Source organism: Pygocentrus nattereri, chromosome 12 (assembly GCF_015220715.1).
Source record: "Pygocentrus nattereri isolate fPygNat1 chromosome 12, fPygNat1.pri, whole genome shotgun sequence".
NCBI lineage: Eukaryota > Metazoa > Chordata > Actinopteri > Characiformes > Serrasalmidae > Pygocentrus > Pygocentrus nattereri.
This window is the reverse complement of record NC_051222.1, coordinates 13,928,613-13,955,692: the sequence shown is the minus strand read 5'-3', so window position 1 is coordinate 13,955,692 and position 27,080 is coordinate 13,928,613. Positions and strand designations below refer to the sequence as shown.

General features: G+C 39.3%; 1 pseudogene; it reads right to left on the bottom strand.

Moving 5' to 3' along the window:
- Window positions 1-1,948: 1,948 nt before the first annotated feature.
- Window positions 1,949-3,144, bottom strand: LOC108429785 (annotated as a pseudogene).
- Window positions 3,145-27,080: the final 23,936 nt, after the last annotated feature.

The window sequence follows — 27,080 nt, the reverse complement described above, 5'->3', positions numbered from 1 at the left end:
TGGGTTTTGTTTGTGAGGGAGGCTAAACCCTGGGGTTAGAGTTTTTCCAAGCAGATCATGTCTAGTCCTGTTTTCTCCTATATCTAAAACTTTTCAAATGCTTTGCTTAAGTTTGCTTAAGGTGAGTAAATATTGATTGATTGATAAATATTTGTTTCTACCTCATTCTGTTCTGCAAAGTGCTACATAATCTTAGACCGACAGATGGAACAAACTGTTTTAAAGGAGGGAGGATTGTAGTGGGAGCACTGAGGTGTCAGATGTGTAGTAGCAAATGGTTTACCTGGCTTATGGATCAAGTAGGAGGGCCCCTTTGTGGATTTTTCCTGTGGGCCCCAGGGAGGACTGGCTCTGGGTGTTTGTATCTATGAAAGAGCAGCCAAACAGAGTTTATTTGTATTTGCATGCTTACGACATAGGAGATCATAAGTAGAGCTGCCAGGTTTGTGGTTTTCTTGCCGCTTTGGGTTTGTTTGAAAAAGTGAAAATGTTGAAGTCGCAGGGTGTGTTTTTCAGTTACTGTCAGAATAAACCATGACTCCCTAAAAGATTGATTACAGAGAGTAGGAGATGAAAACGAATAGTGTTATACTCATATACATTGTATATTGTTCCGGACAGGCAGGTATAGTAGAGTGCTGCATTTGATGGCAAATCATTGATTAACATTCTGAATTGTGTGTGGACATGCGTGTGATGTTAGGAAAACAGACCAGTATCAAATCGACCGATATGGGTTTTTTAATGGCCGATGCCGATACCGATATTTAGACGAAAGAACTGGCTGATGGCCGATATATAAAGCCGATAATACCATTTTTTTACAACAAAAAAATATAATAATAATAATAATAATAATAATACAACAAAACAGAATTAATGATCTTAAATAAACATTTACTTATCACTGTATACTCACACCCACCCCCAGCACAAGAACTTTCAGCTCACACCCACCCCCCACTGGTTCTTCTGCTGGTTGTCGTAACACCCCGTTCACACATTTGGGGCGGCAGCATCTCCACTGCAGACAGGCAGAAACTGGACAATCTGATCAGGAGGGCTGGCTTGGTCCTAGGGACTCCTCTAGACCCAGTGCAGGCGGTGGGAGAAAGAAGGATGCTGAACAAGCTTGCATCCATGCTGGAGAATGACCCCCACCCCATGCGTGAGACTCTGGCAGCACTGGGCAGTTCATTCAGTGACCGGCTCCTTCACCCCAAGTGTGTGAAGGAGCGCTATCGCAGGTCCTTCCTTCCTGCTGCTGTGAGACTGTACAACCAGCAGTGCTCCCAGTAAACCACACACACATGCAATATACACTTACATTCAGAATGCGAACATTTTTCATTGTGCAATATTTAGCAATACAATATTCCTATGAACTCTTATTTTATTTTATTTTATTATTATCCTTATTTTCCTGTAAATAGTCTAGAGATTTAGCTTTAATTTTTATTATTTATAATGTTGATAATGTTTATACTGTTCCTTATTTCTATTACTGAGTGCCTTACTCCTGTTACTCTGCTGCTGCTGTAATACTGTGAATTTCCCCGCTGTGGGACTAATAAAGGATTATCTTATCTTATCTCTTCTTGTTTGCTCTTTTGGCCGTTCAAAAAATTAAATAAAAAAAAAAAAACTTTAAATAAAATACAAATTATTTCAAAGGTTTCAGTGCACATAACATACACAAGCAGATAGCAGTATCTTTTTGTTTTTAAGAATGAACAAACATGCTTAGTGAAGACAGTTGCACATAGAAGAACTTCTTTTAAGGAGCCATTTTTTAAGCACCAAACTGTGTGTGCATTGTGTTTGAGCATTTAGATAAGTAATCAAAATATAAATAAAATATTAACAAAAATATTTGTGAATAAAAAAATAGTGAAGTTAAAGTTAAAGTGAAATATTTGAAAAAAAAAAGTTGTAAACTCTGTCCAAGTCAAGAGCAGCAAATTGTAGGAAACAGTTTCCAGTCTTGAAATAAAATGGAGATGCAGGCTTCTGCTTTGCTCATCTCAAGAGTCACCCAGTGTGTCGACCAAATTTGAGATGATATCCCATTGTTCTGCGGAAAGACTTGCAAACTTCCCATGTTCTCCTGAATACACACTCAGGGCACGCTTCTGCTCCAGCATCCTCTGCAACATGTGCAGAGTGGAGTTCCAGTGGGTGGGAACAGCTTGAATGATTCCATGCTGAGGGAGGCCAAGGTCTTCTTGAATGGCCATAAGACGCTGTTTTGCTAGAACCAGAGTGGCTGAAGTGTGTTGCACATGTCTTCACCTTGCTTATAATGTCTCCAACTGCTCTCTGACTGTTGATGCCCTCATTTACCACAAGCTGCAGTAGGTGTGCACTGCAGCTGAGGTCCGGTATCTCTGCCAGTCTGATACCTCTGATCATGTTTGCACCACTGTCTCTGAGCACAAGCACCACTCTATCTAGGTCAATACCCCAATCACCCATCATGTCAAGAAACAGCCCACAGATATAGTCCCCAGTATGGGAGCCAAACATGGCTTTGACATTCAAGACAATTTGTTTCCTTTCCCAGTCTCTGTCTATGAAGTGACATGTTAGACTCATCAGTGATTCAGTTTCTCCTGACCAACAGTCTGTAGTGAAAGACAAACGGGGGCCAGCATTGTCGGGTGCAGTCAGTGCTTTGATTTTCTTCACAGCCTTTGTATGCACACTGTCCAACATCTCTGTGCGGTAGTACTTCTCACTTTTGAGGTTATACTTTGGTTCCACTACAGCCATCCATCGTCTAAAGCCCACACCTGAAACAACTGTGAATGGCTGGTTGTCTGTGGTTATCATTTCAGTTATGAAAGTGTCGATTCTTTTTGACCTGGGATCTGACTTTATCCATTTTCTTTGAGCATCAGATAGCTGTGTTACAGTGGGCTGAAGTAAGTCTTGAGAAGCTGCATCTTCTTTTTTCTTCTGTGTCTCTTTATAAACAGGGAGGTGGTGATGCTTCAGGTGATTCCACATGTTTGTTGTGGGTTTTTTTTCCTTCCTTGTTTCAGACCCCATGCTTACCAATTCACTGCAGATATTGCACTTTGCCTTTCCTGGTGCTGGCTCAGTGAAATGCTGCCACAGAACGTTAGATTTCTGTCCAGCCATCTGAAATGATTAAAACAGAAATATTGAGGGTGAGTATTTGGGTAAAAAAATTTAGAAATCCTTTTTTCCAAACAAATTACAATTAAATATACATGGTTATCTGAGGATAGCCATTATAGTAAGATATTTAAAAAATATATTAAGATAATAGAAAAATACATTCAGCAACACTTTCAGAACTTGACTAGAGAGCAGAGTTCAGCACGGTTAGAAATTACTCAGCTGCATTATTCGACACGCAACAATACTTGATAGATTTAATACTAGCCAAAGATTGAGTAGTGATTTAGGATGGCAGGAAAAAAACTATTACCATTAAAAGATGACCATGGTAACTGAAAATATATTAAATTATTTTAACAAGGTGCATGGGAGTTACAGTACAGGGCTCTATAACTAACGTGTTTCACAATCTTCCCAAGACATTCCTAAAACAGATATTTAGACAGATCAAATCAAATCAAATCAAATTTATTTGTATAGCGCTTTTTACAACGGATGTTGTCACAAAGCTGCTTTACAGAATTTCAGAAAAGACAAAGTTTCCACAGGACTGTAAGAATGTACAGAATGTACAGAAACCCCCCAGTGGGCAAGCCGGGGGCAACAGTGGCAAGGAAAAACTCCCTCAGAACTGAGGAAGAAACCTTGGGAGGAACCAGGCTCACCAGGGGGGACCCATCCTCCTCTGGTCAAACTACCTGCAAGTGATTATACTACTAATATTATCAGCAGTAATATTGATATTAGGAATATCTAGGAGTCTATGAGAACATCAGCATCAGATATTCAGATTACAGATATTTATTGTTGAAGTTTATTTACCCATTCAGTTAAACACACTCACTCACACACACACACACATAGGGACAGGCTAGAGGAGGTGCTTCGTTTCCTAATGATGTCACGCTAGCTTTCGGACCCCCGTTGATGTAAGCTAACAAGTTAGCCATAGCAAGCAGAGCCGACTCGAAGTACTAAATAACGTTGGGTATCTTGGGTTATAACTACCAACTCAGTCCTTTATGATAGCAGCCTGTTGAGGTGAAAAACACTTTTGAGCCCTGTAAGCTAGCGCTGATTAGCGTTAGCTCGCCAGTTTAGCTGGTCAGAGGGTTGCTAGCATTTACATTTCCAAATAAGATTATTGGCATTTCCTCTCTACATGACAGAATAGCTCTAATTACTCAGACACTTTATATGTTACAAAGAGCAGACAGTAACAAGCGCTAACTAGCCGGTTTAGCTGGTCCAAGGCTTGCTAACATTACAAATAAGGGTTACAATTGGGAGTGACCAGGCTGGACAAGATTAGAAATGAGCAGATCAGAGGGACAGTGAAGGTGGAGCAGCTAGGTGATAAAGCCAGAGAGGCCAGGTTGAGATGGTTTGGACATGTGTTGAGGAGGAATAGTGGATATATTGGGCAAAGAATGATGGAGATGGAGCTGCTGGGAAGAAGGAGAAGAGGTAGGCCTCAGAGAAGGTTTATGGATGTAGTGAAGGTGGACATGGAGATGGTTGGTGTGAAAGTAGAGGAGGCAATGGATAGGGCAAGATGGAGGCAGATGATCCGCTGTGGCGCCCCCTAAAGGGAGCAGCCGAAAGAAGAAGAAGAAAGTTCTTGTGCATTCACTGATGTCTGCCTGGAGAGTGGCAAAATGGACACACGTTGCGCTCTAACAACGGCCAGACCAATACAGTCACTGAGCTGACGGAGGCAATGTTTAAATATCGGCCTTGTGCGCACGTATATCGGCCGGCCGATTAATCGGTTGATCACTAACTTAAACCACTATGAAAACTAGAATAAAGTTATTCACGAACTACGAACTGGCACCACCACTGTTCTAGAGAGAGAGAGAGAGAGAGAGAGAGAGAGAGAGAGGTGCAAGTAAACATCAGCTAGTAAATGCAAATAACTGTAAAGGTTAAGATTTAAGAGTGTAACTATGTCCAGCAGCAGTATTTTGACAAGTGGTATGTAGCCTAAACCCATAACCAAGTAAAGGATTGTTACTTTGGTGAAAGAATGAAGCAGTTCATGTAAAAGTGCCTTTAAAAAACAAAACTTTAGACAGCTGCGTACATTTAGCCAAATGCCAAATCTCTTTTTGATAGACATATTATGCACTGTTTGAGTAAAGGAGCTATACATTTTAATACATGCATTGTGCATTATGTAGGGAAGAGGGAGCTATTTGAGATTCGTTCTAGGTATTGGATGATAACTGTACATAATGAAGTTTCTTGAGACATGGTTAACACACTGAGACACAAAAAAGCATGATGAATACATTTGTATATAATTTTTTATTCTAACAGTTTTAAACAATTCCTAACCAGATAATGAGATTTCCCCCCGATTTCCTAAGAATTTTACACAGTACTGCATATATGCAAATTACAGTCTGTTTCTTTTGCCATGGAATATTTCAAATTTTGGACTAGTTTCAGCTTTTGGTGGACGAGTTTTAAGCACAATTTTGCCTGAAGAGTCACAACAACCACCACCCTGTGACCAGGTTGCACACATTTTTCTTTTTACATATTCAGTTTGTCATATTTGGCACCTTTGTGATCAGATTTCAAATCATTTTAAGAGGCCCTTTTCATGACATAGTGAGAGTCACGTTGTTAATTTGGCAGCTCGTGAGCAACAATCATGTCCTAGATAAGATAATCAATATATTTGTTGGCTTTGAGACTAAATGCTATTGTTTTTAAAGCTAAAGTTTAGACACATTGAATTGAATTGTTTTTCATTTTGATTGAAATGAAAATATCTGAAGGCTCACACTTAAATACCAATCTAAATTGTAAATTTGATGCATTTACATCCAAAACAACAGCAGGTACTCAACATATACTGCATATTTAGCATAAGAAACTTTAGTTCTGTTAAAAAAGCATCTCAGGTGGCTGCTGATGAGGATGCTGAGAGTGCCAAGAGTGTGCATCAAGACACAGGAGGATCCAAAAGTAGAAGATAATTTGGACATATTTAACATTTTTTGCTTTTTGATTCTAAGTGTTAATTTAGCTTGTGCCTTGACTATAATTATAAAAAATTGGAAAATAGTTCCTACATGTTTTTTATGGTAGTGTATTCAAGAACAGGGAGAACTTGGAGGCAGCAAATTAGAGTTATCATTCTGTATCAGTAATTATACTTTATTTAAAATATTATATTACTGAAAGTCCATAGTCTTAAAATGATACAGTGGTCCTATGTTAAATAGGTTAAATGAATACATGCAATAATAAGTCTAATTCTAGACGTATTAAGATCTGCATAAAGTCTTCATCCTGTTTTTATTAACAGTAAAAGCTAGCAGGATAGTCTAAGAAGTTAACAGGTGTTTAGTGGTCTGAACAGCCTTCTGGGAAGCTCAAAGTTTCCCTTGAAGGGAATATTACACCAAGCTTTATTAAACCAAAATGGCTGTTCATATCTTTTGCAAGTAAATTCCACTCAAAACACATCAACAGTTCAGGCTCTTTTTGGGCCTCCAGCTACAGGCAAGGCATAGACTACCGATGGTTTATTATTTCTATCCTTTTAAAAGCTCATGATTTGGATCCGAATTTCGGAAGACTTGAATGGGGCCTCAAGAAAACCACATATATTTCATATAACATTTCTACTGTTACACTTCTTGTGAAGTTTTCTTGGTCTTTTCTTTTCCCCCCAAGGTAGCAATGCTTTTATTACTTTATGCGTTTATTAGGGTGACATTGTGTCTCCAGCTCTTAGACGGCATGCTAAAGTGTATTGTTTCTGGAATTGGGCTTAACTGAACTCTTGGAGGTCACTCAAGTAGACCACATTCTTCTTTCAAAGTGAACCATAAATCAGAGTGGCGACATTGTCATCTAAATAGATTCTAGAATGTGTTCTTAAAGAAGCATAAATGCAAGCCATGCAGTCTGGCTATGACTGAGAGATATAGGGGGAAAATGTTGAGCGAAGCCATTTTTTGGAATATGAAAGTTTTCTCCCCTAAAATAGAAATAAGTTCTAACTTTGGAATATATACTGTATTAAGGCAAGTGTAAATACAGATTCTTAAATAAAAATCACTAATGGCTTGATGTAGCAACTGTATCTGCAATGATAATACATGCAAAGGGCTACCTGTTAAGTCATTGTCTGTAACAGCAAGATCATGTGGGCTGATTTTATTTTATGAATATATGATAGAAGGAGAAGAAGATATTGGAGTTGAATCGCTGCACACATGCTGGGAGGGATCTCCGGACATACCTTGTGTTATCTAGCGTACGTCCTTACTTGCCCTTTAAAGCGTTAGAAATACAAAGATAAATTTTTTTGAAAACGAATGCTAAAATAAATTATTCACATTTTCTTTATTACTTAACTGTCACATTGCAATATTAATAAAATTCAGTGTCACAATGTCTTCTAAATATATTACGATGATATGTGCATCATGTACATTTATATTAATAAAATGATAAAACACAAGCTTGCTGAACACTGCTTGTTTTCAAGCGTTTACATGCCAAATACAGTAAGATTTATTCAGACATCAGTCATTTAAAATGTGTACAGCTGATATCTTGCATATGAGACAAATTTTTAACAGCGAAAATCAGACGATTTGTTTGATTTTTGCAGAAATTAACTCATTGGACCAATCACTGTTTACTTATTTATTTCTTTACCATTGACATGTCGATGACCCAGATAAAGGCTTGGTGGTGTCTCGGCAACTACAGCTTTTTGGCAAACTTCAGAACGATTAGTTTGTTTTCTGTTTGTTAATATGTCGAAATGCATTATGAGTGACCGACTTCAGAGCTGTGTGTGAAAGCACTCGTGTTTCCTTCGGTTTCAGCTCCTAAAGTGGTGAAACTCTCTGTTCTCCTTTTGCTTTTCCGAAATGGAAAGTCGCCCACCCAGTGGCTATGTCTGTTCTTTAGTGAGGAGTGAAGGATGTCAATGCGTCACATTTTGACTGTTCATTCAGTGTTGTTGTTGTTGTTGTTGTTGCTTCGTGATTTGAACAAAGCAGTAAGAAAACACACCGGATGCAGTGTTTTGCTGCATTCAGTGTGTATACTCTTGGGTAAGTGTAGATTAAAAACTTCAGTTACTTGGAATGTTGCCATCAAGTCGGCTTTTACAGTAGTTACTGTTGGCAAATCCTGACTAAATCTGATTTGTTGCAATAGTTTATTGTCCAACCAAACAGGCGGCTCTGGATCTCGCTTAGGGGGGCGAATAGTAGTTGTTATTTGTTATTTATGATGAATATTTGTGAATGTGTGAAAATTCACCTGCTCTGGTGATTTGCCAAAAGGGGGAAAAAAATCTCAATGCCAAGTGACCATACAGGCCACAGGCTCTGCAGTTTTAGAAGCAAAATGCAAAAGGTTGTGGATGTGTGAGCTTCTAGAACACATGAAATGTGGCTGAGGTGCTTCTATCAACATTTTACAGTTCTAAATGTTTGTATTGAGTAGAAATATGTAAAATCTCACAATGTGATATAGAGAAATATGAAAACGTTGAAACAGTCTGACTGCTGTATCCAATGAATTCATCATAGTTCGGTCTGTGGTCAACTTCTAATTGTAGGTTTGAGGTTAATGGGTCTGAAAGCAATCGCTAAAGGATCATCGACAGGGTAAATTACTTTTGCTTCATCTCATTCTATCCACTCCATTTACAGAGTTGGGCTCACTTCAACATTAGGATAATGTTGTCATGTTGTTAAAGAGGCCTTTAAGTGCTTCAATGTCTTTGCAATTCAGCCAGTGTCCCCATTACCTTTCCCCCGACCAAGAACATGCATCAATCAAGATATTCTGTAATCAGTGGCATTAATGTCCCACCCGTTCCATTTTTCATAGCTGCGCCGCTCATTTGGCCTGCTGCTTTGCCAGCTGATATAAAGAAAGAGAGCAAGAGAGAGATAGAAGGGGAGGCAAAGAGGAGGAGCCAAGAAAAACTAAGCAAAAGACAGATAGAAAGAAAACATGGCATTAATTTCATTCTGCATCTTCCCTCTTCTATGTTTGACTTTTATTGAGGGGGATCAATAGTGTAGGAGTTCCAGGCAGCCCTGAGATGGAGAAGTCCTGTAATCACTGATGAAGTATATTGGCTGTCATCGTAGTCACCCACGTCAGAATTTGAGACTTATAGCCCAAGCAGAATGTTCCATCCAGTGCTTGCAAAGCAACCCAAAGACCCTGATCTTACATAAATTCAGTTATGTCAAAGGTAGTTGAGGAGACAAGCAGGGTTTTGTTCATATTTGAGAGAAGGGAGCTCACTGATTCTTTACAATTTGTTTGGTGAAGAAGAAACCCACCACAAGACTGGCAAAGTGTAGAAACCCATCACAGTCTGTCAGTCTTTCGTGACTCCTCCTTTACAGTGACCTTCTTTCCAACTTGCTTCAGTGTCCACTTGCATGTTCTTTACCCCCTGTTTCACTGTCCTTCCATCACTCTACATGTCTGTGCATACCGTTGTACTGAATGTATAATTCATACCTGCTAATGGGGGCCTAGTGCTATAGAACCAGTTCTCCAAGTATCAGATCTCATTCCTGGTCACCCAACACTGTGCTATGAGCAGTAAGATATACTTTAATTATGGCTCCAGTGGAACCAGCATGGAGTCTGATGTCCTGTGCCTTAGGGGCCATCTCAGTGGTGTGGGAGAAAGGATCTTGTCAGCTTGGATGGGTCCATGTGGATGACTATGTATAGCACCATTTACATTTACAGTCGCATTTATTGCATGTGGTAAATGCTCTTATCTAGAGGCAATTACAAGTTAATCATGTTACAGAGCTGTTTGAATATAGTATTAGCAGTCTTGCTCAAGGACTCAGTTGGGTGTAGCATAGTGTGCTTACCCAGGGAGTTAAGGTAACACCAGTTAGCTACTACAGTTTACTAACTACAGCATTTTCTGGGCCTTAATACAAATCAAATATTCATTGCTCTTCCCAGTGTGACTGCAATAATTTGAGGCCTAATTGAAATTTTCTATTACTCTTTCTGTGCTTCCCTCACTAATGTGTTTTCTCACAACAGCTGTTCTAAGTTTTAACAAGCTTTCCAAACGGCCGGCAAAATCCCATTCAAACTAATGGATTTAAGACTGGAGTTTAGATTGCTAGATGTTGAGGTTCCAGTTTAAAAAGCTACTCTACCTAGATGGACTGCGTTGTTGTAGTTTCCTGAAAGCATCTTCGCACATGATGATTCTTAAATGACAGAGCATGTTTCTCACTGAACACAAAAAAAGCTGGGAACAGGTCTTAAACAGTGAATTTGACTCCATGCTAAAGTTAGCTACACAAAAAATGAGTTACAGAAAAAAATTCAATTTGAACAACATTGCTTTCAGCTGTTGCTGACAGCTAATTGTAAGTATCTTGTCAAGAAAAAGGTGGAAGCCTAGTGGCATGCTCCTAATTTACCAGTAGTGAAATACCTTTACAACCCACACCAAAAATGACTCCCTGAGTTGCAGCAAATGCTTAATTTGGGGGCTTTGTTTGTTTATCTATTTATTTTGCTCAAGTATGCCTCATTTACAACAGACAGGGAATTGCAAACAGGATTGCAAAAAAGCATTTCAGTGTTGGCAGATTTGGAGCATTACAACGAGGAAGGGCATTTGAATTGAAAGAAGAATTGAATGAAAGATACTTTGCTTTTCCTTTTGAAATTTGGCACTCAGGGTGCACTGTTGTAAACAAACATGGAAACATAAATACACAGTTGTGGTGTGGTTTGATTTATGTCTTAAACGATGTGCATGTTAAGACATATTGATATCGACAGATAACTACTTGAAAAAATGTATGTCATTGGACAGGTGATTAGATTTGACTGATATTTCAAACTGACATTTGATCATGTATTTATTGACCTCCTGGAGATCAGAATGTTTAGGCCAGAGTTGTCCAGTTATATGTGCTAAGGGCTGCCGTGTCTCTGGCTTTTAATTCAAACAAAGCAGGAGCACCTGCAGCCAGACCAGCCCTTTATGGATAAGACTGGACACTCCAGGTTTGCTCAATACTGGGCTACTGTGCTAATATGGCTATATTTTTTTCATATATCTGCATCCCTTTTTGTTACCTTATAGATGTAAATGTTTTATTTCTCTCTAATGCTAATCCAGGCGAATCCATCAAATGTTTGTGAATTGGCATTGGCAGACATGACAAATATCAGAGATCGGCCTGGGCGCAGAAATACCATATTGGTGCATTCTTAGATTTAATTAGCCTTTTGAATAAAATCTGGAAAATACTGCCATAAGTATGAATGTTGAAGGCGATTTTGTTAACGACTGCATTTTTCTGTCTGAAAGAAATCTACCAAACATTGTCATGGCAAAAATAAAAAGAGTGAATGTATAAAAGTCCTTGAAAAGAAGAGCAAAAGCGAAGGAAGGAGGAAAAAGTGAGGTAATCTCTTTTTCTTTCTTGCATTCTTTTTTTCCGCCTGTTTTCTTTTTTAAAGCTTATTAAATATTTAGCGAGCTGAGGGAATCCAGTCCGAGTGCGATAATGATTGATGGCTGGACGGGAGTGCAGCAGTTAGCACTAAAAAACACGCGATCAAGTTACAGTCCTTATCGATGTCACACCCATTAGAGTCTGCTAATAGTAACCAATCACTTGTACTGTCCTCCTCGATTTCCTTCAGGACCCATCCACACTTTCAGCCCTCTCCTCAGTTCGCTCCTCTCCTTTCATCCATCCGTTTCCACTCCTCCTTGATGTTTTCTCATTGGACACCATCTTTGCCCCCTTCGCTAATCATATTCAGGTCAGAGATGAAAGACAAGCACCTATCATATTGTGGTCGGTTTGATGACTGCTCAGATGATACTGGCTCCAAAGGGAATGTGTTATTGTAGTGTATAGTGTACTTGAATGTGGCATGATGCTGTCATCACACTTGTAACGGGTAGCCATGATGACTTACGTCTTTGACTGATAGTATATAGAAGTATTAAAGTGGAGCACCATCTATGATGTGTACATTGGTCTTATCTAATCTCCATTCATTGTATAGCATTCTGATGTGAACAAGTAAGGCATGCTGTAGTGTAGCTGCACAATGTTATCATCATTGCATTTTGCAATGCTGATACGGCAGAAGGCCCAGTCATAGGTCTAGATGAGTGTTTATTTATATATAACTGTACTCTTAACAGTAGTATTTTGTCTATTTGCTATTTATTTATACATGTATATGTAAAATGTAGATCTGTCACGATTACTGGATTACAATAAATAATAATAATAATACATTGGAAAATAATACATTAAAATCGGCAGTGATTACTTGCCAGTTTACATGATTTTTAATTTTCATTTTTTTGCACCCATTTTTTTTATACAGTTTTTGAAAAATTTGATCACTTAAGTGTACCAGTGAAATTAACTGGTAGATTGCTAATTTTTTTGGTAGAATTGCTAATGTATTTGATAATTACAGTGCCTACTATGCATTTATATATTGTATAAAGAATGTTTGTTATGCTTCAGTGGTGGGCACAAGGTAGGACCAGTTTCCTTAACGTGTGATGAAACTGTACTATTAGTTGTGTTTCACCATTCAAAATCCTTTTTAGGCTTAATCTGGGCTGAAAAGGTCCCTCAGGCCAAGCACAATATTTTCCCAGGTCATTTTTTATTCAAAAACCTTATCTGCATGCTTTTTTGTCAATGCAACTTATGTTTTTCGCTGGCAAGTTACGTAATGATGAATTTTGAACCACCGTTTTTCAGAGCTACGATTATTTGCCAATATTTAGCAGTTCAGGTCGCCTTAAATTGCATGTGCATGAACTGTGAGATCATCTCTCTCACCACTTTCCAAATGCAATATGTAATTACCAAAAAAAAGCAAATTTGAAATAAATGGTACTTCACTTTGTAAATGTTTTTTAAAGACATTTACCTCTAGCATAATGCTCATTTCCACCAGTGCTTCTATGGGATGTCATGCTAGCATTATGCCAACAGTGGCTAACAGCATTGCAATAGCATAAAGTTCGATAGATCTAGAGTCTGTTGCACTAATGACGACAATAACTAACGAATGAGCCATTTAACAGTAGCTAATAGCTCTTCTCAAATCATCTATAAAAGACTTTATTTAATTTGTAAATTAAGTTTAAAAACTGCAGATTGTATTTAAGTGATATTTTTTTGATCCCACAACTGGGGAAATTCCACCTCCGCATTTAACCCATCCGTGAAGTGGAACACCACATACACACTAGTGAACACACACACTAGGGGGCAGTGAGCACACTTGTCTGGAGCGGTGGGCAGCCCTATCCATGGCGCCCGGGGAGCAGTTGGGGGTTAGGTGTCTTGCTCAAGGACACCTCAGTCGTGGACTGTCAGCCCTGGGGATCGAACCGGCAACCTTCCGGTCACAGGGCCAGATCCCTAACCTCCAGCCCACAACTGCCCAATAACGGATTACCCTCCGAGCTGAAGTCGCTCTTCAAGCCGAGCGTCCTTCTGCCCTCGCAGGAGTTATCCACCTACCGAAAGTGGAGAAAGGTAGGAGCCATTAACTTATCCATTACTGGAAAACAGCAAATGTGAACAAAAACACTCCCTAGAAAACACACATATTATCAACAGGTTGCTTTCTTACATTACTACAACTTTATCAAAAGGTGGTGCTGTTTACATTGTCAGAGCACGACTGTCACAATGTTGTCACAACCTCATTATTCAGTAATGTTGCCATATAGTGTAATTTACAATATAATGGAATGTATATAGATTCTAGGAGGTTGTGATAATGTGGCTGCTATGCTGTCATTTCAATGCTGTGGGCACCAAAACAATAGGTTATCGCAATGCAACTAATTTTCTGGGTCCTTGCTTCTTCAATGCGATGCACACAAGTCACTTCCAGTGTGAAATAGCAAGAATTGTGGAGACAGTGGAGACTTCTGGTGTATTACTCTGAATATTATTGGAGGAGCCTGTTAGGCTGATTAGCTATCTGCCAAGCTGGTTGTTAAATAAAGTCATATTCTTATCTAGGGTTTCAACATTGTTGAGACAACGTTGAGAAAGTCAACACTGTAGAAGGAAAGTATAAAACACTCATTTTAAGGACGTTTTGGGACATCTTTTGAAGGAGAGGGAAACAGTTGTATGAAACAGTTTGCTGAAATCTTCATTTCTGACAGAAATTTTGCTATTTTTGCTAATTGCCAAAAAAGCATGAGGTTATGGATTACATATCCAGCTAATCCCCATCCAAGAGTGATACTTTTTCCCCAGAGTCTAATGTAACGCTATGGTTTGTACAGTAGCTGCAGTTGCTCCGGCAGCGGGATGGCACAGTTCTAGCCTCTTTTGGCTCTCGCCCACGCTCTGACGGCTTGGGTGGCCGGCCTGCTCCTGTGGTTAGAGGTTTCAGACGTTTCCAAACCCTCGCTGAACCACACTGGCCTCTGGTGAGCCACAGCGTCCGTGAGGTGTAGAGTGACAACACACAGGCTGCCCTCAGCGCCCAGTGGTCGAGGAGAGAGCCACTCACACACACACACAAACACACAGAGAATGACATCAAATTTATTCACGCACATCAACTCCTCTTTCTATATATTTTTAACGTACAGTGGTAAAAACTGTGTATTCACATTATCAAAGTGGAAACATGTTTTTGTTATGTTGAAGTTTTTCTGTGCGCAGTTTCTGTGCGCACTCTCTCCAAGACTCTCTCTTGCTGTCTCTCTCTTTCTCTCTGTCTGCTACCCCTAATTATGTGTATTGTATAACTAAATATAACAAATTCCTGTGTTTAATTTGTACAGAAGAATAGTTTTTGACTTTGTTAATTAACAGTTTGGTTTGCTTTTGGTTGCAACCTCATGCCTTCACAGTCTCTCTCTCTCTCTCTCTCTCTCTCTCTCTCTCGCTGTCTGTCTCTCTCTCTCTCTCTCTCTCTCTCTCTCTCTCTCTCTCTCTCTCTCGCTGTCTGTCTCTCTCTCTCTCTCGCTCGCTCGCTCGCTCTCTCTCACTCACTGTCTGTCTCTCTCTCTCTCTCGCTGTCTGTCTGTCTCTCTCTCTCTCTCTCTCTCTCTCACTGTCTGTCTCTCTCTCTCTCTCTCTCTCTCTCTCTCACTCACTATCTCTTTCTCTCATTCTCTCTCTCCCTCTCTCTCTCTCTCTCTCTCTCTCTCTCTCTCTCTCTCTCTCTCTCTCTCTCTCTCGCTGTCTGTCTCTCTCTCTCTCTCTCTCTCTCTCTCGCTGTCTGTCTCCCTCTCTCTCTCTCTCTCTCTCTCTCTCTCTCTCTCTCTCTCTCTCTGTCTGTCTCTCTCTCTCTCTCTCTCTCTCTCTCTCTCTCTCTCACACACACACTCCTTGGGTCGTGCCCTTATTGTGTTGCATGGCTTGGGTTTCATCCTGACAAGTGGTAATTGATTCCGCTGTAGGTTGCGCTGGTGGTAAGTGGGGGTGGGCTCTCCAGTTTCACTGAAAACAAATCGCTCTTTTCTGGGACCTGACCTTCTCCCCACCACCACCACCCCACCCCACTGTCCATCCTGCTTCTCCTTCACTCTTTCATCCTTTCTTGATTTCTTCTGTTTCTTCCTGCGCCACCAAGTTAAGGTTAAAAGAGACACTTTATGTATGTAAGTAGATATCTACATATCAGCATGACGTAATCTTGAAAGCACAAATGACAAATGTCCAGGGTAATACTGCCAAGGAGAACCCAATTTAGCAGTAGTATCTTATTTTTCATTTGCATTTCATATGTATTATAATACATTACATTGTCTAAAGATTGTGAGTTGTATCCCTGGGAGAGGAAATAAAAAGGATAAATCACATATTTAGCGTTTTTAGAGTTGTCATGACAAATAACCTCATGCAAGTCCATCAGAGTGAGGTAAATAGTGCGTTGAGATAACTAAATATGAACTGAACTATTCAGATAGACAGTCACTAAACACAAAACACACATGTACACAGCAGAAACACTACTCGAGTCCTGAACTACTAATGTGTAAAAGTGCTTTAAACTGGATTCAAATGTAATAAAAATGTGTCATGAAACCTGCATCAACATAAGGATCATTTTAAGGAATTAAATATATGTGGAAATGTATATTTATACACATAGTTAAATACACTTTGATGGAGAAGTAAGATTTGTGTTAGCATCATACATAAGAAAAAAACAGGCAGCATCTGAATTTGAATTGAATTATAATTCATTATTTCTCATATCGTCATTGTAATACCCCAAAATTCAAACATCACATTTCATGTCCGCCTTGTGCACCCCTTATCCCTGGCCGTTTTTGGCTGTGAGCCCAAGATAGCATAATTGGCCTCACTCTGTTTGGGTGGGTTTTATGGCCTTCTGTCTTTACCCCCAGTCACTCAGAGTAATGCTAGTTGACACAACATAATTGGTTGTTAGCACTTTCTTCCAAGCCTGTTGACTTGACACTTCACCTGGTCCTCACATGTCTCTGAGTGAGCGTAGCCTTCACCCTTGCAGGTTAATAGAGTTATGTGATGGTGGGGACTTAACTAGCAAGTGGAAGTGGTAATGACTAACTTGGGCGGTACACATTAAAAGAAAATTTTAAAAAAGAAAAGAAATTCTTAAGAAATAGTTCATATACATAATTACTGTTGTAACACAACCGTCCCAAACACTGCTTTATTCACAATAGTGCATTCTCTTGAGTTTATGGTCATAACATCTAGGCTATGCCCTTGATCAAAGACATCAAAACGTCTCAGGGAAAAAAGCACGCCCTAACAATCATGAACTCATATTCCAGGGATTCGAGTTTTCTTCCAGCTATTTCCCACCATAGACAGGGCTATGCGTTTGAAATGTCATATGCTGTACTAGAACACCATCTACTGTCAGCTTTGTATACTGCAGTTTGAGTCATGGGCTGCAAAAAACAGTACTGAGAAAGATGGTAGGCACCTGACAAAAAGCCAACTTCAAACCATACTAACATTATGGTAAATATATATAAACAATTTAAAAATACATTGTGGTTTTACGTTTATCAGTATGTAAGCTTAACCCAGGAGTTATCCATAATCTTGTCCATAAATGGTGGTGTGGCTGCTGGTTTTCATTGCACGCGTGATCAGTTGTTTGGTTGAGACCTCCTGATTAAATAGGTAGAATCAGGTGACCTGCTATCTGTTTGGAATTAAAACCCACAGCCACACCAACACTTTGCAGATAAGATTGTAAACCCCTGGTTTAACCATTTCCAAAGATCTTGAGTCCTAGTTTATATCCAGTCCCTAATTTGGCTAATCAGTCCTTAATGACTGACAACTGAACTGAACACAACCATGCAATGACTGGAGCACTCCACAGAGGCACAGCCATGCCTGCACTTCTCTCCACCCTATTTACATAAAATGAGACGGAGAAGCGGCTTAGAAAATGGATGGATGGATGGATGGATGGATGGATGAGACCACCTTCATAAAGCAGTCACCAGAAAAAAAAGTCCCCTACCCTGTGTGAATGGTTATGTGGTGCAATGATTGAAGTAGCTACCAGTCAGTTATGAAAGTATGATGATGATGCATTTAATAATTACCGTTTCGTGCTGTGATGGGCTAACATGCTCATTGAATGTGCACTGGGTCAGCGGGGCTGCTGTGTGTTCATCCTGTTTACTTTTTACAGGTGAATACATGCATGTGTAGTAGGCTAGATTCCATCTGTGAAATAAGTTTGCGCTAAAGCTTGTCCAGCCTATTGTCTCGTTATTTTACTCCACACTGTCTGGCAAGCTTTTTAATGCCAATGACCTAAATGAGTTACTTCTATGGCCTATCTACACGAAGTGGATTTCTTAAAGTTGTGCACCAAAGAAAGTGATCAGTATTGTTGTTCATTTACTTTTGGTGGTAATATTGATGTTCACTGACATTTATTCATGTAAAAATGATGGCTAGATTTTGGCGTGTACAGGAAACCAACACATCACTTTTAATGTCATTTTATGCCAGTAGCAGTATTTTATTTAGTTTTTTGGTCTTGCAGAGGGAATGTATTTACAAGGAACATTTAATTATTTGTCATGCAATATACAACCCCAATTCCAATGAAGTTGGGACGTTGTGTAAAACATAAATAAAATAATAATCATAATAATAAAAACAAAATACAATGAATTGCAAATCCTTTTTAACCTATATTCAACTGAATACACTACAAAAACAAGATATTTAATGTTCAAACAGATAAACTTTATTGTTTTTTGTAAATATTCACTCATTTTTAATTTGATGCCTGCAACACATTCCAAAGAAGTTGGGACAGGGGCTTGTTTACCACTGTGTTACATCACCTTTCCTTTTAACAACACTCAATAAGCGTTTGGGAACTGAGGACACTAATTGTTGAAGCTTTGTAGGTGGAATTCTTTCCCATTCTTGCTTGATGTACAACTTCAGTTCAGCTCAACAGTCCGGGGTCTCCGTTGTCATATTTTGTGCTTTATAATGCACCACACATTTTCAATGGGAGACGGGTCTGGACTGCAGGCAGGCCAGTCTAGTACCCGCACTCTTTTACTACGAAGCCACGCTGTTGTAACATGTGCAGAATGCGGCTTGGCATCATCTTGCTGAAATAAGCAGGGACATCCCTGAAAAAGACGTAGCTTGGATGGCAGCAGATGTTGCTCCAAAACCTGTATGTACCTTTTAGCATTAATGGTGCCTTCACAGATGTGCAAGTTACCCATGCCATGGGCACTAACACACCCCCATACCATCAGAGATGCTGGCCCAGAGAAGCCGGTGGCATTTCTGGGTGTTGTTGCTATCTGGCTTTCACTTTGTATGGCAGAGTTTTAACTTGTACTTGTAGATGGAGTGACGAACTGTGTTCACTGACAATGGTTTTCTGAAGTGTTCCTGAGCCCATGTGGTAATATCCGTTACAGAATGATGTTACAGAATGAAGAATAATGCAGTGCCGCCTGAGGTATCGAAGGGATCTTCTTCACCTCTTTTCTACAATGTCCATTGCTCTGGATGGTTGACCCAAGATATTTGAAGTCATCCACCTTTACGACCTCTACTCCTTGCATCTTCACCTTTCCACCTGCCTCCCTCTCATTCACACACATGTATTCTGTCTTGTCTCTACTGACCTTCATTCCTCTCCTCTCCAGTGCAAACCTCCACCTCTCCAGATTCTCTTCCACCTGCTCTCTACTCTCACCACAGATTACAATGTCATCTGCAAACATCATGGTCCATGGAGCCTCCTGCCTGACCTCATCAGTCAACCTTTCCATCACCATTGCAAACAAGAAGGGGCTCAAAGCTGATCCCTGATGTAACCCCACCTTCACCTTGAAACCATTTGTCACTCCAACTGCTCACCTCACCACTGTCTTACTATGGACTGTAGATGATGATATCCCTAAATTCCTTGCAATTGCACATTGAGAAACGTTCTTAAACCGTTGGACTATTTGCTCACGCAGTTGTTCACAAAGTGGTGAACCTCGCCCCATCCTTGCTTGTGAACGACTGAGCCTTTCAGGGATGCTGCCTTTATACACAATCATGACACTCACCTGTTTCCAGTTAACCTGTTCACCTGTGGAATGTTCCAAAGAGGTGTTATTTGAGCATTCCTCCTTACTTTCCCAGTCTTTTGTTGCCCCTCCCCAACTTCTTTGGAACGAGTTGCAGGCATCAAATTCAAAATGAGTGAATATTTGTAAAAAACAATGAAGTTTAACCGTTTGAACATTAAATATCTTGTCTTTGTAGTGTATTCAATTGAATATAGGTTGAAAAGGATTTGCAAATCATCGTATTCTGTTTTTATTTATGTTTTACACAACGTCCCAACTTCATTGGAATTGGGGTTGTATAATATGTTCTAGAGTCATCACGATTACTTTTGACTTTTGATGTAAAGTATTGATTTATGTTAAAGTCAACCTGAAATCTGAACTGACTGTCTTTTTACCTTAGTTCATGTCCATGATTCACCATATCACATCGTTTAAATCACAAAATTATTTTTTTTCCTGAAAGAAAGCTTTGAGTCGTCCCTTGCCAACTGGCCAAGGTACTGACACCAAACCTTATTAATATTCATGACAAAAAAAAATCAAGCAAAAAAAATAAATTATTGGGAGGAGGGTGCCCTTTTTACATCTTTCTTTTCTAAATAATCTTTATCACTTAATAAATATGACCAGAAAGCTTTGAAGGAAAGAAGATTAGATGAGGGCTATATAGGGCTACATATGTGCCGCCTTCAGCCTGAAAAATCATAGACATGTCTTCTAATGTCTTCACCATCTGCATACTCCAAGCTGCAGCAGCCGCATTTGTAAAGGACTTTATTAGAATTTGTTGTGTGCATTGTCTTTTCAGTACCTCAGGGTTTGAAACACATCGCAGCTGATTGAGTAAAACCTCTGACACCCCCATCAAATAAGAGAAAACATACGTTGAATCCCAATTAAACAAAACATGTCATTCAACCCGGAAACTGTAGCAAAACAGCGTAAAACGTTTTGAGGTTGAACGTGCAGTTATTCTCCAAAATCTCTCCCTTAGTTTAGTCATGAGGCCATTTTAAACTCATAGCATGCAGAAATGAATCATTTCAATGTAAGATGTAAAAAAAAATAGCTTTGAGAACTGACTGAAAGACACAGTTAGTTTAACAGCTAGTTTAAACCTAATTGGGGCAAACTTTGGAGCACAGCTTTTATGCATGGATGAATGAATTAAATTTACATTTAATTTATTTGCTTGAATGTTTTGTGGAAATCTATGACATGACCTAAGCAGAGGTGTCAAATCCTGGTTCAGAAAGTAAAAATCCTTCCCAGGATTTTGTTCCAACAGGCTGGCTTCTCTAGTTAGATCACACCACCAGCAGAGCTGTCCAGCCTGTTGGAACAAAATCCTGGGAAGGATTTTTACTTTCTGAACCTGGATTTGACACCTCTGCCTAACAGGGCCTAGATGTGTAGCCATGGAATGACCCATCCACCCCCCACACCCCTTCAGCGCTTACAGGATACGCATCCAAGTAAAGTTAGAGAGCTATGGGCTACATTTCTGTGCTAGCTCCTTAGTAACTAAATGCCATTGCTGTGACCCACTATCACCTTGTTAATGTTTCAGTTAGTCACAGCTGCCCTTACCCGGGTTAACTGGCTTGTTAAGATCCTAGAAGGGCTACGTTCCTCATGTTCATCATCATTTGAACTCAAAAGAATCTGTGCTCTGTGTAAAATTAGGGGGCTCCGGAGAGAAGAAAATAAATAATCTTGCTGCATAGATCACAATAACAGCAAGCTAACAAAAAAACAAACAGTGGCACTTGGCAGACTTCGGCACACTGCCTCATTCTAAGGTATAGCTAGATCTAGCCTTGTCTAGGTTACCGTGCCAGGGAACTTGTAAAGAGAAGTCCGACTTTGCAATGTCTTCCCGTTTTCTCAAACGCTAGAGGGCGCTAGAGTCCAAAATGAATGTGTTGATATGGAGCATTTGAGCAAAATAATAGTTTATAAATGCTTAAACTTTTTTTAATGTAAAAGAACACAATAAATTCATGAACACAGAACAGCATAAAACATTTGAACACCGCTGTTATATTTTTAAGAGATTTTAAACTCGAGCTGTAGGAGAGTTTAGAACTGCGCCCCGTGTATGTTCATGACGTCAGTGAGCGCGAACAGCCAATGAGCTGCTCCGCTCGCCCATCAATCATCGCGCTCTAGCAGTAAAGCCCGCCTCCCGCAGCCCAAAACCAGTTTGCTGTCGAAAAAAGGAAATATATGGGTGAGTTTTCTTTTTTTTTTTTAGGGAAATACATCATTCTACTTTCTAAAATTAAAGAAACGTTCTGGGCGAGTGATTAGAAACTATTTTAACTGTTCGTTTTTAGTTATTGAGCGCCGTTTACTTCCATTCATTGAGGACTCACTCGCGGGCGCCCTCTGCCGTTGTGCAGTCCTGTTTTGATATAACGGGAGGAATAGGGTGGCCATGCTCCTCATACACCGGCTCTGACGGTACCTGCTAAAAAAAATCAATGATAAATAGTGTTACAGAAAAATGTTGAGAACAGTTAGCTAAGTAGCTAGTTTTTCAAACTTTTTCTAGTTTTTTTTCTAACTTAGCAACTGACAATTATCTTGATAAATCATCCAGAAAGCAAGAATATATCAGTCAACTAGTTTGATACGGTAGGCATCCCTCTGACTCTATGCTACTGCTGGTCCACCCTTGGGCTACTCATGTTATTGTCCTGCATTCATGATCTAAATACATTTAAATGTACACAGGCTTTTGTAGAATAAACTAAAACAATTATTGCAAGCAACTGAGAGAAGAAAAAATGAATGGCTAGTTGGCTGGTTGAAAATGTGTTGCTGAAACTGTGCTAGATTGGTTACAGTCGTATATCTGGCTTTAGAAAGGATAAAGAATGAAATAAATGAAGGAAAAATACACAATGTGGACTGTGGGTGCATTTTGCCACTCTGCTCAACTGCCAGTGAGCTGCCTGCAAAATGGGAAATTCCAGCTTCAATCAGTCAATCAACCTTTATTTAAACTTGGAGTACAGTGAGGGAGACCCTCATTTACAATGTAGCCAAGCCAATACAGAGATCAGGGATTAAAAAGTTAAATAGTAAGAACACAATAAATGCTAAAAAGTAATAATAATCATAGTAGTAAATGTAAAAAATGTCAATAAACCATTAAAATGACAACAATACAGTAACTTAATAAATATGATTGAATAAAAGGATAAATTTTAAAAAATAATTCTGAAATAAATAAAGAAATAAAAAACGAGTGATGGAGCATCATCCAACAGCTTTAGGATGAGCTTTTGTAATCCAGAACTAATCATCCAACATCAGTACCTAAGCTCACTAATGATCTTGTGCCAGTGAATGCAATCAAATTCGCACAGCAAAGTTCCAACATCTAGTGTACAGTCTTCCCAGAAGAGTAGAAGCTGTTATTGCAGCAAAGTTAGAACGAAGTCCCTTGAATACCCTTGATTTCAGAAGAAACACTAGATGAGCAAGTGTCTATAAACTTTTGGACATGTAGTATAACTCTACATGAAAGTGCACAGTGATCTAGCTTCGAACGACTCAGCCCCCAGTAAGTCTGAGAGATACCGATACCTTACTCAAGTCTCAGTAAGCCGCATCCAGCATTTTAGTCCTTTTCATATTAATAGCCTTACCTTGTATCGTATTCTTTTCATTTCATTGGGCATCTGTAAAAATACGACAAAGACCTTTTGAGTTTACTGTATTTCACCTAGTTCTGCTCAGAAGTGCTTGTCACTTCTCTGAGAATTACAGTCAATTGTCTTTATTCTTTTTACATTTTCATACAGGACCAAGCAACACTAATCAAGAATAAGAATGGGCTACACAATAGCTACGTAAACACCCACACATACCGCAGAGCGTGAGTTGGTATTCAAGTGTAAAAAGGCAATGAATTACTAAATACTCATAGGTTAAGTCTTGCCTTCCCAGCAACAGGCTTTCAAAAACTCCATTCATCCCATTCCGTTCCTCTGTCTCTTCTGTTGTCTGCTCAGCCCAGATTCCACATCCTTCTCTCCTGACATCAGAGTGCCAGCAAATAGGGACTGAGACTTCCTGTATAATAAAAACTTCAGTCACTTTCTCACCCATGGGTTCTAACAAATTTGGACCACTCTAAATCAGGGTTGTTTTGCTTTTACCAGGGCATTAGCATAGTCGGCCCCTGTTCGCTTTTTTTTTTATTCAAGGGTAATCACTGACTCTTCAATACTTGAAAACATATTTTGCTGCTGTGAGACGAAGAGGGCAACCTTTCTTCAATGATCATTCTTCAAGGATCAATTGGACATTTGCCAGTCTTTAGGCTGCATATTGGGCTCAAAACCAAGTCTCTAAAGCTACAAATAAACACCACCTCCCTGCCAACCAATAATTTGTGTGAGAGAAAAAAAGCCTTTGTCACCTACAGTACAATACACACCACTGGTACTTTGATAGGATGGTCAGATGGGAATGGTATGGCTTTCTGGCAACAAATGCCTAAGGTAAGTTTAGCATAAAATGAAGCATAGTCCTTGACATGAAGTTCTGTGGTGGATCTGTGATATGGCTATTCTTCTTCTGACGCCTTGTAGCTTGGGACTGTCATCTTGGGCTCTATCAAGATGTGAAAAATTGCCTAAATTACATTTACCTCTGCTTGAAGGCTGAAACAGGATATACTTAGATTCTTGAGCAGGACAGAAATCTATAATTCCAAATATAATTTCAAAAACTGAATCAAACCTTTCCATTGACTAGCATAGTCCTCAGTCCTAAACCTCTATGAAAACCTATGGGCTGAGATGAAGAGGTGATACCACCTAAGTTAGTACCAGTTTTAGTTTAGTGAAATCCATACACGTCAATCAGGATTGCAGGAGCATATTCAGCACCGTTATGTTGATATTTATTAAGTGTGCGGTACTGTGATTATTTATTTTAGTGTAGAATTTGAATAATAAAGTAACAGAAAGGGTAGATTTTAGTCATATTTTCAGATCAAACTGATAAATAAGAGTATACAACCCTGTTTCCAAAAACGTTGTGTAATGCTTTCCAAAATGTAAATAAAAACAGAATGCAATGATGTGCAAATCAATTAAGCCCTAATTTTTGTTAAAAATAGTGCAAAGACAACATATCAAATCTTGAAACTGAGAAATTGTATTTTTTTATTTATGTCCATTTGAATCTGATGCCTGCAACGCATTTCAAAACGTTGGAATGGGACAACAATGAGTGGTAAAGTTGTGTAATACTAAAATAAAGCTTGCAACATATCACAACTAACTAGATTCATTTGCAATAAGTCAGTAAAGGGGTTAGGTAAAAAAAGATTCTTTTAAAAGTAAAAATGAGGAGTGGTTCACCACTCTGTGAAAGACTGCAAGTTTCCCAAAATAAAATAGCAAAGAACATGGTGATTATATCATATATGCTATATAATATCATTAGATGAGTCAGAGAATTCGTAAAAATCTCTTTATGAAGAAGCCAAAGCCAACAGGCCAAAAAACAATATTGGATTGGGCCTCAAGTGGAAGTGCATTAAAAACAGACACAGTTCTATAGTGGAAATTATTGCATGGACTCAGGAACACTGACAAAAATGATTGTCTGTGAGCCCAGTCCATCACTGCATACACAAATACAAACTCTATCATGCAAAGAAGAAACCATGTATAAACATAATCCAGAAACACCGCTGCCTTCTCTGGGCCTTAGCTCATTTAAGATGGACTGAGGTGAAGTAGAAAAGTGTCCTGCAGTCCGATTAATTGGAATGAAATTCTTTTTGGAAATCATGGATGCCATGCACTCCAGACTAAATAGGAGATGGACCATCCGGCTTGACATCAGGACACACTTAAAAGGCCAGCATTGGTTATGGTATGGGGTGCACATGACATTAGTTGCACATCTATGAAGCCACCATTAATGCTGAACAACATATACAGGTTTTGGAGCAATGTGTGCTGCCATTCAGATGACGACTATTTCAGGAAAGGTCCTGCTTATATTATTAAGAAAACTCCAAACCATATTCTGCAAGTATTATTACAGTATGGCTCTGTAATAAAATAATGTAGATGCTAAACTGACCTGCCTGCAGTCCAGACCTGTCACCCATTAAAACCATTTGGCACATTACACAAACATTGAGCAGCTGAAATCAAGCAAGAATGGAGAAAACATTTTACTTTCAGAAGTATAAGAATTGGTCTCCTCAGTTCCCAAATGCATATTGTGAAAAGAAGAGGCGATGCAGCAGAGTGGTAAACATGCCCCTGTCTCAACTTTTTTTAAATATCTCGGTAGAATTACATTCAAAATATGCCTGTATTTTTCAAAATACAATAAAATCTCTCAGTTTCAATATGTGATATGTTGCCTTTGTAATATTTTTAATTAAAATAGGCTTTGAAAGATTTGCCCATCATTGTATTCAGTTTTGATTTACATTTTTGCACAGCATCCCAACTTTTTCGGAAAGTTTTATAATAGTGTACTTGTTTATTAGGTTTTGCCAAGCATACCACTAATGTGGAAGCACAAAAGCCAGACACTCTCAGTATAAACCCAAACAAACCTTATATGATCTCATGCTATCTCTACCACCAGAACCTGCAAACACCTTCTTCACAACACCAGAAGAATATGACCCTTCCTGACTGCAGAGACTGCTGAAATTTTTGTTGTTTTGAAAGCTTTTGTCATCTTCAGACTGGACAATTGAAATGATCTTCTTATAGGCCTTCCTCTGTAAGGCTTTCCTCATCTACAGAGCATTTAGTATGCTGCAGCTTGTATGGTTCATAACCTCTAGACGATGTCCTCTACTGAAACCACTTCTCTGGTTTTTCATATTCTTTGGTGCAGTGTAGGACCCACAGGGCCAATCTAAAACTTATTTTCATCACAGGTTTGGAATTTTACTAATTTTACTACATATAGCGTGTATTTAAGTCAATGGTAATCAGATCAGATCTTCTAGATGGGTGGAAGCATTTTATTTGCTGGACACATGCATCACACGTTGTTTGGATTTTGGAGGTTGAAGACTGAGTGGCCAGGCGCCCTGCTGTATAAGCAATGATAAGGCGCTTCTTAATGTGTTTGCACAGGGGCTGAAGGAGAAAGGGCCTCTGACGCAGAAGGGCCCGTTGCCTGCTGCCTTCTTCACAATGGAGGGCCCCGACGCCAAACACAGTCCTAAATGTCACACTGACGCCCAGCCTAAGCAGGGAGGGGCATATGGCCGGATTGGACGGTGCTAAGG